The sequence below is a fragment of the Euphorbia lathyris genome, chromosome 5 (genome assembly GCF_963576675.1).
Source record: "Euphorbia lathyris chromosome 5, ddEupLath1.1, whole genome shotgun sequence".
Classification (NCBI taxonomy): domain Eukaryota; kingdom Viridiplantae; phylum Streptophyta; class Magnoliopsida; order Malpighiales; family Euphorbiaceae; genus Euphorbia; species Euphorbia lathyris.
Window position 1 is genome coordinate 34694872 of NC_088914.1, and position 13935 is coordinate 34708806.

The window sequence follows — 13935 nt, forward strand, 5'->3', positions numbered from 1 at the left end:
CGCAGAACTGGAGGAGGTTAATTGAGATTTGTATTACTTTTCTAGTGTTTCAAGTTATGATAAATGGGGATATGTCCGAGGAATTTACTCCTACCCGGGGTATTCGTCAGGGTGACCCTACGAGCCCTTTCTTGTTCGTTATTGCTATGGAGAGGTTGACTCACTTTATGTAGGAGGCTGTGGTAAATGGGAGTTTTCATCCTGTTGCCATCAACAAGTTTTGCCCCCCTGGTGACGCATTTATTTTTTGTGGATGGTGTGATGATGTTTGTCGAGGGAAGTGAGGAGCAAATTGGGGTGATTATGGATATCCTCAATTGCTTTTGCTCTGCCTCTAGACAAAAACTTAATATCCAAAAATCGCGGATGCTGTGCTCTAATAATATGGAGCAGGGTGTGTAAACGGCTGAGTGAGTTGTCGGGCATTCCTCTTACCAAATCTTTGGGCAACTACCTGGGGATTCCTCTCCATAGTGATAGAGTATCTAAGACGTCTTTTAAGGATGTTTTTGACAAAATTAATTATAAGAGTGCTAATTGGAAGGCAAAATCACTTTCTCTTGCGGGTCGTCTTACTTTGATTCAGTCAGTGAATTGTGCGGTGCCCAATTATATTATACAAGCTTGTCGTCTTCTTGAACCAGTTCTCAAGGTTTAGATAAAATCAATCGGCGCTTCCTGTGGGGGGACTCGGTGGAGGGAAGGAAAATTCATCTTATTCCTTGGAAGGAGATTTGCCAACCTAAAGGTATGGGTGGCCTTGGGTTTAGACAGGCTAGGGATAATAACAAAGTGTTGTTAATGAAACTCCTTTGGAGGATGTGGCAATCTCCGTCTGGTCTCTAGGTTCGGCTCCTGTGCGGAAAATATAGGAATGATAGGATTTTTGGGGGGCAAAAAGAAAAAGTTCAGGTCTGTTCCTTTTTATGGAAAGGGGTTAATGCAGTTTTTTCTGAATTTTGTACTGGTATTGGTTGGTCGGTTGGCAATGGTAGATCAATTAGTTTTTGGAATGATGTCTGGCTTGGGAAGCGGCCTTTATTAGAGATTTGTACTTTTCCTCCTCCTCTTGAGGTCCGAAATTGGAGAATTACGGATGTTGTGACTGAGGAGATAGAGTGGGATTGGTCTAAATTTGATCTTTTTTTCAGTCTCAAAATGCTCCTGAGAATCCGGGGAGTTAAAGTTAGCAGTATGGAGGAAGATGGCGATACTCGCTGTTGGTCGTTTACTAATAATGGTGCTTATTCTTGTAAATCTGCTTTTGAAGCCTTTAATCACAATTTGGATGTTCCTCCTTCAAACCTTTGGAAATGTATTTGGTCTTTGAAGATTCCTTATCGTATTCGGAGTTTTCTTTGGCTTTGTGCTAAGAATAGGATTCTAACGAATGTTGAAAGGAAAAGACGACATTTGGTGGACTCTGATGCTTGTAGTAGATGTAAAGCTCATGCGGAAACCAGTTGCCATGTTCTTAGAGATTGTGCTGGAAGTAAGGCCGTGTGGAGGAAAGTTCTGCTTGAGCAGTGTCTTTCTGCCTTTTTTTCCTATTCAGAACAAGACTGGTTTAGGGAGGGTGTTGAAGGGAAGTTGTTGGCTGAGCTCGAACATGGAGTAATTCTGTTTGATGTGGTCTGCCACCAAATTTGGCATTGGAGGAATGTTGAGGTATTTGGAGAAGGAGCGGTTGTCATTCCTAATTTGCTGGCTTTCTTCTTTAGAAAAGTTAATTCAATAATTGAGAGTTTCAAGGTTGATAGTTTAGGAGGTTTTATCCAAAAGATGACTGTTTATCTGATAGACTGGGATAGACCAGGTGAAGGGATGGTAAAGTTTAACACCGATGGATCGGGTAAAGAGGACGAAAGAATTGTTGCCAGCGGTGTATTGAGAGATGCAGGAGGTGTTTGGTTGTCAGGTTTTGCTCAGAATTTGGGTCTGGTCTCCTCTTTTATTGCTGAGCTCTAGGGTATCTTTTCTAGGCTTAGGGTGGCAGAGGATCTGGGGATTAGAAAGCTGCTAGTGGAGTCAAATAATCTCAAAGCAGTCAAGATGATTTCTGATAAAATGGCTTTGTGTTTAGGGAGCCAGAATTTAGTTAAAGCAATTAGAAGGATTTGCTCATCTTTCGATTCTATCAACTTTTGTCATGTTTTCAGGGACCAGAATCAGTTGGTAGATCGGCTTGCTGCTGAGGGCCATGAGAGGGCTTTGGGCGTCTTTATTTTCTTTTATTCTCCTGATTTTCTGTTATCTTTGCTTTCTGAAGATATTGTGGGGTTAACTTTTCAAGGCTAATCCCGGGTTATTTGTTGTGGTGTTTATGTTGGAAAATTTTGAATAAAATTATTTGTTAATTTTAATACCAACAAACACCTCCTTTCGTGAACAGTCGTGTCCTTCGTGAACAGTCGTGTTCATACGTAAACAGTCGTGTTTGTCCGTGTACAGTTGTGTTTGTTCGTGAAAAGACAAATCCTTTCGAGTTCTATTTATATAGAATGGATTGTCAAAATTCACAAGTGGCTAAAAGGTTGTTGAAGTTTTTCAAAATACTCTTTGTCTGCTCACATTGTTCTTGTTTTCCTACTCCGATGATAATTAGGCTATACAAGGTTTGAGTTCGCTTGCGTAATCTGTTGTATCATGGGAGACGATCGTCAATAGCGATGACATCGTCTTAAGGAAACTGCTAATACATACCTCAAATTTGTCTAACTCATTCTTTTTTAATTTCTAGTTTTATCGTTCATATGTTTTTCTGTGTTTGATTTGTTTTTTTGGTTAATCATATCTAACATTTTTAAGACAGACGTACTCGTTTGTCTAACATTCTTAAGACAGATTAAATTATTGTTTTGGTGATTTCCAAAGAACACATACTGAAGTAATGTTTGGAACGAATATTGAAGTGTTGACAGAAATGCGTAATTCGAATCTTCAAAAGCTAAGTATTATTACTTTTCTCAAAGTTAAGCAAGTTTTGTTGCTTTTAATTATATGATTAATTAAAGAAATTAGCAAAGGCATAAAACTCAACGTACTGTTTTCCTTATGTAGGAAAAACGTATACATGGTAGTTTTGTAAATGTTCCAGAATTCATTGGAACTTGCTGTTGGTTTTTATTTATTTATTGTTGTTGTTTTATACAGACAAAGTGGAATTTAGTTCAGAGTTCTTGTTTATTTATTTGTTAGTTCTCATTCTAAATTTTGTTTTTTCTTTAAACTTATGGTTATAGAAAGAAATGGGATGGCAAGTAACAGAACCATCAACAAATTATTAAAATTTGAGCATACAAGAGAAGCCAAAAAAAAAAAAAAAAAAAAAAGAGGAGTGGTCAAATGGAGAAAACGTATATTGTGAATACCGTGACGATGGATTGTCTTGACGAAGAAAGTATAATTCAAAAATTATATTGACATAAATTGGATAATATAAAAAATATATATATTATTTGTTATGTTTCTGTTTATTGAAACAGAACAATTGTCTTTTGGTATTTATTGGTACATGTACGTTAATTGAAGATGGATCAGTTTTAAGAACACGATCACTTCAAAGGCAGTAGACCTATTTGTACCAGTGACAACGTGTAAGCCACATTAAAAGTCTAGAAAAATTCATTGGTATGAATTTTAAAGACTTGGTGATAAAAGAAATATGTTTTCTTTAAAAGATGATGATGATATGCGAAAATTCCATTTGATATTCTCGCGCGTAAGGGTGGATTTACATTAAAAATGTCAAATGTCATAAATTGACAAATCTGAGCAGTAATGTTATCTAACCGAGTTAGACACTGGTAGATGAACATTAGTTGGCTAGATTTAATTTATGAAAGTCACTAAAAATGTAGAAATCAAATCGCCTTAAAATAAGTACGTCTCAATGATGGAATCGAAGAAAAATATCATATCAGTCGGTGAATATGTGGTATAAAAAGCTTCTGTATGATGAGTTACAGGTAGAAAAGCTTCCGTGTGATAACACCGTTAGTCAATTGATCTCAACGAGTGTCATCCTTATTGATTTTGTAGAATCAAATGATAACACAGCGGATCCGCTAACCTAGAGGTTAAACGGAGATCAAATTGAAAAATCATCGAAAGGAATGAGACTAAAGCCCATAGAGAAGAGGCGTTATGTGAAGGAAAACCCTACCTAGTTGACTGGAGATCCCAAGATCTAGGTTCAAAGGGACAACCTAATTGCATAAACCTTGCGCGTTCACTGTAGGGGTTAAACCCTCGTCCATTCCTAGATGTAAACAGTGACACCAACGGAAAAAGGTTAAGCTATATGCTTTTAATGATACATTGTGCGTCAGTATTCTGAGCAAATAAATCACCTATGTTAGAGTGAAGTGGGGTCGCTTCGATGGAGACTAGTGGGGCCTAGTTATCTTAAACTCTCGCAGAACCAGACGATGTTCATGACCATAACGAACATAACCATGAGAACCATACCGTGTTATGTTGATATCTGTGTGGGGTATATCATCGTTTACACAAACGGCAGAATAGTTCAAAGACATCGCCGCGTCTACTAATCAGCCAGTAAAGTAAATATACTTTCACAAAGGAAGGTTCAAGGCACATTAGCTATCTATCTTGCAGATATCTTCTGTAGAAAGTTATCACCACATCCTAATCGTCTTGTTTTTAATTTTATTCATGTGGGGGATTGTTGGAAAATTTTGAATAAAATTATTTGTTAATTTTAATACCAACAAACACCTCCTTTCGTGAACAGTCGTATTCGTACGTAAATAGTCGTGTTTGTCCGTGTACAGTTGTGTTTGTTCGTGAAAAGACAAATCCTTTCGAGTTCTATTTATATAGAATGGATTGTCAAAATTCACAAGTGGCTAAAAGGTTGTTGAAGTTTTTCAAAATACTCTTTGTCTGCTCACATTGTTCTTGTTTTCTTACTCCGGTGATAATTAGGCTACACAAGGTTTGAGTTCGCTTGCGTAATCTGTTGTATCGTGGGAGACGATCGTCAATAGCGACGATATCGTCTTAAGGAAACTACTAATACATGCCTCAGATTTGTCTAACTCATTCTCTTTTAATTTCTAGTTTTATCGTTCATATGTTTTTTTTGTGTTTGATTTGTTTTTTGGTTAATCACATTTAACATGTTTAAGACAGACGTACTCGTTTGTCTAACAGTTTATTTGTTGTGGTGTATTATTAAGGGGTTCTGATTTATGAAAGCTATATTTGATTTGGGTAGAGAACAGTAATGACGTCAGCATTCGTCAGGTCATCTTAATGAGCACGTACATACATTGATATGCAAAGGTTGATTTATTTCCTAATAATACAAAAAGCATTGCAGACAAAGGGTACTTGCGTCTGATTGGATAATTACCAAGTGAAAATATCAAGAATCAATCAACTCTATTTCGCATTTTAAATTTAAAATGGGCAAAGAATTAACTTAATTTTAGTAAACTGAATTTACAATATATACATAAACACATCATAACATTGCGAGACCAATTTTTTTTGAGAATAGCTTAAGTGAGTAATTGTACATGGGTTTCGTTTGGTAATTCATTTAATTATTTAAATTAAAATATTAAATACTTATTTAATTTAAATATATTTAATAAGATTATTTCTATATAACATTTTAAATTAAATATATTTAATTCATTTAATTATTTAAATTATTTTTATATCATTTAAATTAGTCAATTAAGTTAAATCATTTAATAAGTTAAAATATTTAATTTAACATTTTAAGTTAAATATTATCAACTAATATTTTTATAACAGTTACATTATTTAATACTTTCAGCACTTATAATATTTAACACGTATTTATCCTTTTAGTATTTAATTTTCAGTTTTATCAGACAACACCTTAGGTCTTATTTTATAACTCACTCACTTAAATTAAAATATTAAGCACTTATTTAATTTAAATTTGTTTGATAACAGATATTTCTCCACCACTTAAATTAGTCAATTAAGTTAAAAGTCACTTATTTTTATATGTCAAAATATTTAACTTAACATTTTAAGTTAAACACTATCAATATTTTTTAGGGTAAATTTCAAATAAAACCCATGTGGTTTCACTAATTTTCATATAAAGGACTGTGGTTTACTTTTTTATCAAAACGAGGATTGATGTTTTCAACTTTAGCAAAATAAGAACTTTTCCGATTGATACTATTAAAATCACTCTTGACGACTTCAAAAATGACATATTTAAGAACTACTAATATTCCAAGCAACTTTAATTCTTCAACTTTTTTATTTTGAGATTATTTAGATAATGTTTGGTAAAGAGAGATAAAATTAATGTTTAGAGAGAGAAAGTTCCAAAAAAGATGATTTTCGAAAATCGAAAATGTAGTTCCATAGCAAATATGATATTGAACAACTTTAATTCTTAAAAATTTTCATTTTAAAAAATGTAGTTCCATAGCAAAGGAATATTGCGGTAAATGTATGGTTTTCTTTTTAAAACATATAAACATTATTATTATTTTTCAAATTAATTCCTAAATTATTTATAAGATATTGGTTAACTACCTCAAGTTTTGTTTGATTTCTCAGTTTGAGGCTCACTAGACATCTTTTAGGTGGATTATCTTCCAATTAAGGCTTTCTGCGTATGCTAGGATCTGAACTCGAGATCCACCTTAAGCAACTTGAGACTCTTAACCATTCAAGTCAAGCTTAATGGTTAAATTTAGAGTTTTTTTTTTTAATTTCTAGATATTTAAGATTGATATTATTTAACTAGGTAGATTGGATTACTAAAATTAGTTAAATTATTAACTTTGAGATAAATATATTTTTGGATTAATTTAGTTTAATTAATTGTTGAATTTTATTGTTGGTTATGAATTATGATTTAGTTGAATTGTGATGTAGTTGAAATGTGATTTCTTCCATTGTAATAATGTGCATTTATTTATTGTTTTAGATAGGGCTGTAATTGAGTCGAGCCGAGTTTTGGCCTGTTTAGATTTGACTCATTAGAAAATTGACGGGCTCGAGTTCAACATCATGTTCATGTGCTGTTCACAAGCTTTTTAACGAGCTTGTTCACGAGTTTTATTCTCGAGTAGTTCATGAACTTCGCTTACGAACTACTCATTAATTATGTTTATGAATTATATTGATTTGAAATTTTTTTTAACACAAAACTACGTACTTTTGAAATTCTATAAAACTAAATTTTACATAAAACTACATTGTTTATATTTCTCCCTTTGAAGAAATATTATTATTAAAATAACAATCGAACCAAGCTTGATTGCGGTTGTGTTCATGAACATTATAGTCGAGCTTGCTCATAAGCTTGTTCATGAGCTTGTTCATGAACCTATAAATCAAGCTTTTGAGCCGAATTTCCACCTGCTCAAGCTCGACTCATTTATAAATTGAGTTGAACACACAATCCAATTTTTATCGAACCGAATACCGAGCCGCTCATAAGTTGGTCGGCTCATTTACAACAGTAGCTTTAGATGTCATTTTACTTTTGTAATGTACAGTTGAGGTATTTGGTTTTTAGAATTTGCAGTAAATTTGATTTGATTTCATAATCAATGCGCTCGACTTTAATTTTTAGATTTTATTAGTTTGTTTAGGAACACAATGAAAATCCTTTTTGCTAGGACTAAAAAAGATTAAGGTCTTGACTCATCATTCTTTATTAGTTTGTTTAGGAACACAGTGAAAATTATTTTTTTTCTAGGACTAAAAAAAGATTAAGGTCTTGACTATATATATCGAGAAGAGATCTAATGTGAGAGATTTCCTATGGTGAGACAAGTTTTATGGTGTGATAAGAACCAATTTTATAATTAAATAGGGGAAGGTGACAAATTTGTAAATAAAAGGAAAGAGAAAATTGTTTTATTTCTTTTCTTTAAAATGCATTTTCCCGATTTTTCCAACCTCGTTTTTCAAAAATTTTTATACCGTTGGACTCGTTTTATGGTCATTTTAAGATCCCAGAAGCTCAGGTAAAAACAATTCCGATTAACGGAATCCGGCGATCCGTTTTTCTGTGAGAAACATATGCCCAGAAAATTTTCAAAACAATCCAAAAAATATAAAACATCATTCTGAGAAACTTTAATTCTTGACTCAAATTGAGATTCCTTACAGTTTAGTCTCAATAAATTGTTGAAATATGTAAAATGGATAAAATTAAGGAAAATGATTTATTGATTTTTAAGGGTAATTTTTTATTTTCAATAAATTTTAAGAATTAAAATTATTTTGTAAATAATATAACTAATATAAATTTGAATACGATAGATAATAAAATTGATTTGTAATAATTGGTAAACTGATTTATTATGTTGGAACAATATAAGTATTATTATGGAACAATATAACTATTTTGTTGGAACAATTGATACATTGATTTATTCTGTTGGAACAATATAAATATTATGTGGGACCAAATGATACACTGATTTGGAACAATTTCGTACACTGTCGGAACAATATAAGTATTCTGTTGGAATAATTTAAGAATTCTGTTGGAACAATACAATTATTTTATTGTAACAATTGATACACTTATTTGAAACAATTAAGACACTAATTAGAATAATTTGTACACTGATTTAGAACAACGTGCTGACGTCCAGCAGTATGTGCTGGTTTTTCCATCACATAGTGCTGAAAGGTAGGACCAAACACGTACTCAGAAAATTATCAAAAAATTCCAAAACAGGTAAAACATTATTTTAAGAAACTTTAATTCTTGGCTCAAAGCGAGATTCCTTACGGTTTTGACCCAATAAATTGTTAAAGCATGTAAAATGAATAAAATTAAGGAAAAAGTTTTATTGGGATTTAACCGTAAGAAATCCCGCTTCAACCGAAGAATTGAAGTTTCTCAGAATGATGTTTTACATTGTCTGAAATTTTTTGAGAAGTTTCTGGGCACTTTGTTTCTTGCCGAAAAACGCCCACCTAATCGCCGGATTTCGTTCACCGGATTTTTTTTACTTGAGCTTCAGGGATCTCAAAATGACCGTCTAATTTAGACGAATCTAATAGTATAAAAATCATGTAAATAATGACATAAAGATCACATTCAAAATGATTTATTTTTCGCATATGACAATGCAGTCAGTTGATAATAAAAAAAAAATATATTTATTACTTACCGTAATTCAATGGTATGAAACTATGACATGACATACCTTTAGTTGCCATAAAATGTTATATCTAACAGAGTTCTTTGAGAAATTTTACTGTCCGCCGGGCATACCACATCAAAATCTGATGTGGTATGCCATAGCTAATTAAATCAAGACATGTGGCAATTAAATTTTCTTAAAAATTAAAATAAATTTATTTTACTTTTCTTTTCTCCTGCAATTAGATCTGTGTCTGGTTTCAATCTCTTTTCTTTGCCGTCCTTTCTCAAAAGCCACCGCCAACAACCTCTTTGCTCTGTTTTTGTTCTCCATGGGCAACTATTACTGCTAATTTTTTTGATGCAGTTTTATTATGCAACCCTTGAAGTTTTTCATCGTTGTTTGTTTCAAAATCAAAATTCCCAACAAATCAAAATTCCCATCTGAGTTCTAATTTTCGTTGAACAAAAAAAACTCATATTTCCAATTCTTATAAATTGGTTGGGTTTTTATTTAGATTCTTTTTCAAGTTTTATGTTACTAAAAAGAATGAGATTCATGATTTTATGTAATATCTGATTCTAAATAATGCCTAATTAAATTACCACAAAACTTTATATCTCCTTCTTATCTACCATGAAACTGTATATCCATTTTATTCATTACGAAAATTGGATTAATTTAGTGCAGGAATATGGCTAGAGCAGATAGTGGTCGCCTGCAGATCTAAAATTTCTAACAGTTGAAGGAAGAGGAGAACGAACAAAGAGTTGTGACCCACTGTAAAAACTAAATGTGAAGGACGCAGATATAATATTTCTAACAGTTGAAGCGCCACCTCTGCACCATTATAACATGATTAAAATTCTCAGGTAAACAGAAAAAGCAGAAGTTGCCGAGATTACATAACTCGCCGGCAAGGAAAGGTGTCTCTGTACCAACTCTATACCAACTCCTGTAAAATTAAATCAAGAAAGGTGTCTCTTAAATTGGATGCTGAGAAAAAGAGACAAAGGAAAGGCAACCCTCAAGCAGAAGTAATCGGAGAAGACTATAGGTTTAGCCGGAGAAGACGATTGGTTTAACCGGAGAAGAATCAGGCAAAGGTGTGGTTGCTTCTGATAAGGACTCCTGCAAAAATCGAGAAAAAGGGAGAAACTAGAGGGTAGAGTTAGATAATTTTTGCATTCTAATTATTTTTAAATGATTTAAAATAATTTATAATGAAGTATCATGTTTTTATTGGTTTTGGCATACCACCTCATTTTTATTAGGTGGTATGCCCGGCGGACAGTAAAATTTCTCGAGTTCTTTAGAATGTGGTTATCACGTTAGTAATCTTTTTTTTTTTCCAAATTGATTGTTATTATTTTATTGAAATAAAAAGCTGTGAGCGATATTTTGCGAATATGTTAATTTTCAATATTGTAATTTGTGGTTAGGGTGCGGGTATAACAGAAAAATTATTCTCAATTAATATGGACTGTTAAGTTTATGGATTTTACGCACTAAAACTTGAAATCTAACGAGACAATTGACGAGGGACACAATGATTGAAAAAGTCCCTATTCAGTCTTTAGCGCCGTTATAAAACTTTGCTAGATAATTAATTTTTTTAAAGCCATTTCGGATGAATTAAAGATGAGTAAATAGAGGAAATAAATGTGCAACATTGATATAATATTTGGTAAAAATGGATATTTGTTGATGTAAATGTGGGTCTGAATATATGTGTTTAAAACAAATAATTAAGATGATTACAATTGAAATAATTCTATATTAACATATAGCTAAATCAATTGAATGAATGTATAACAAATCAATACTATGAATTAAATTGAAATGCAATAATTACAAGAAAGGAAATGAAATAAAAAAATTCAACGATAAACTCGTACCCACAATTGACTATCTCAGCGAGGCGTTGAATTGACGTTGGTTTGGGATTCACGAACACCAGGATCAGTTGCCGAAGCACGGCGTTGACTTCGTTAACAAATTTCTAATTCCGATTTTTGAGGCAATTGAAAACATGACATGTGGTTCAAGTTAGGGGCAGATTTGGACCGAACTTTGGATAACTTGTATGCAAGCTTACGAATACGGAATTGAGTAAAATAAAAGGCTAAAATCAAGTTCAGGGTGTCAAGAATGAGTTTATGTAAAAGTTTAGGGCTTCAGAATGTGCAAATAAAAAGGAGGCATATTGTATAAAAGCTGGAAACATAATATGTAAAATGTTTGAGGTGTAAAGATCAGCTCATAAAATGGGCTTTCAGATACGGAATCAGGTAAAACAAAAGGCCAAATTGAACTTCAGGAGGTCAGAAACAAATGTTTAGAACAAGTCAAGAGCAAAAACAGACTTTAAAGGGTCTAAAACATAAAAACGAAATAGGCGGGTATAATGTGAAAAGGTTGGGCAAATTGTGTAAAAGAATTTTTGGTACAAAGATTAGCTTGTACATTGAGTTTCTGGATATGGAATCAGGCAGAATGAAATGCTAAATTTAAATTCAGGAAGTCAGGAACAAGTGTTTATAAGAGATCGAGAGCGAAAATGGACTTTAAATGGTCTGAAATGGGAGTGGAAAAATGTTGGATATGAACTATAAAAGCTTAATTAAATGAGCTAGAAATTATGAAGAATACCACTTAAGAATATAAGAACTTAACATTTGAGTAAGTATTTTTGGGATTGTTGGTTGGTGATATGGAATGAAGATTTATGGTGCTATTTATAGTTTTTTTAAGAAGGTTTGTAGATTGAATTAGTTGCCCACAACCCTTATTTCTCTATCAGAATTCTGCCTACTAACATGCCTTCCTCAATTTTCTCATATTCTCACTCCACTACCTTACCACATCAACCCACTAACTCATATTTTCTTGGTTTAGAGATGGTTTGTGGCTGTGCATAAGTGTGAGTAAGGAGTTTAGACTTCAAGTATGAGCTCTTGGTTCGATTCGGTGCATGCTGGACGTCTCGTATCGTTGGGCTAATGTGTGAAGCATCTATTGGAATTGTAAGGCACACGACATTCGGCTTGCCTTTGTATATGTCTTGTGGTTTGATTTCGTTTCATATGGCGTGTGGAATAGTTATACATTGTGTGAATTAAGTGATTTTTGGATAGGAATCTCGGCAGGCTACCCACACAACGTGTGGCTAATTTGACATGTGGATTTAGAAACATCGTTTTGTTCCTAAGAGCTGGTAGACTTACACTGTTTTTTTGTTTTGTTTTGTTTTGTCTTTCTTTCATTTTGTTTTATAAAAAATTATTTTAAAATTAACTTTACATAAAAAAAAAAAAATTTTGATTTTGTGGTCCCAAAAGTAAAATTGAATAATTTTGTTAAAATAAAAAGCAAATTTGAATAACTTTAGTAAAATAAGATAAAATATAACCGCTTGTCCAAAACTAATATGAACACAGTTACAATTTACCTAAAACTACAAGAACCCAACACTAAATACTTTTAACCTTAAAATAAAAATAAAAATATAGGGGGTATCTTCAACAGTATAGACTCACCACCTAATAGTAACTCTACTCAACATCAAAATTACATTTCCTTTTTCTTTCTTTCTTTTTTTAAAAATTGTATATATTATATATACATTTCCTTCTAGAAAAGGTAAAGGTAAACAATTTTTTTGACGGGAATAAACTTTTTCATTGCATCAATTATTATTATTATTTTTGTTTTTTCTTTCAAATTGTTAGTTGATACTTGCCTAGATTCAAATAAAGCAATTAAATTATAAAAATTGATAATAAAGAACCATTCTGACCAGTTGAAAATGCTTAATTTCATGCAGCCAATAAAATATATAAAATATTTTTGTAAGCTTTTGTGCAAATTTTATGATTTGATTCAAACTTTAGGAGAAGTTTACACATTCTGTTAGTTATATGTATATAAAATTTTCATAAAAAAATGAGCTTTATATTACTGTCCGAGTTTAATATTTATAGTCAATTAAAGAATTTGATTTTGTATAAAGATAAAGGTAATTTGATATATACTATATTAAGTGATAATGATAAAGGTAATGATTAAATAGAAAACAAGTACTAATCGGAATTTAATTAATTAATTATGATATCGAGTCTTTATGTCCTTTGTATTGTATTGACTCCATCTTCCATCTTCTATCTTCTGCAAGCCTATTGGAAGCAGTAAAGATATAGGGCCGTAGACTAGCGCGGTGGACTTCATTTCCTATGCAAATACTCTCTCTCACCAAATAAATCTCTTTTTACCTCTGTAATTTTTTTTTACTCAAATAGAAGAAGAATCACTGGATGAATAATTAAAGGGTTTTTGCTTATTGATTTCTTCACTCCTATCTGTATTTTTACTTTAAACAAAACAGTTTTAGATATTTGGTTTAGAGTATTAAATACAAGTAATTTTAAAAGTTATCAAAACTTAATACTTTATTTTAAAAGTTGTCTCTATAATCTTACAAATCATTATTTTATACTAGATCTGTTCATGGATCTGGGTATCCTTCCGCCCGCCCGTGCAGACCCTTGTCTCTTGGGCCAGGCTTAGATGATGAAAGTTGATCATAGGTACAATCCGATTCAAACCCACTATAATCCGTCTATTTTTAGGCGGGTTTGAGATTGATAAAAATAGTACGGGCTGACCCAATCTGATCCACCTATTAATATTAATTATTAATTTATAGATTAAATATTTAATTTTAAGTATAAATTTTATTTTTTATAATTAAAAGTTATGTATATATTTTGAGGTGGGTTTATATAGATTGGACTTCCGATTT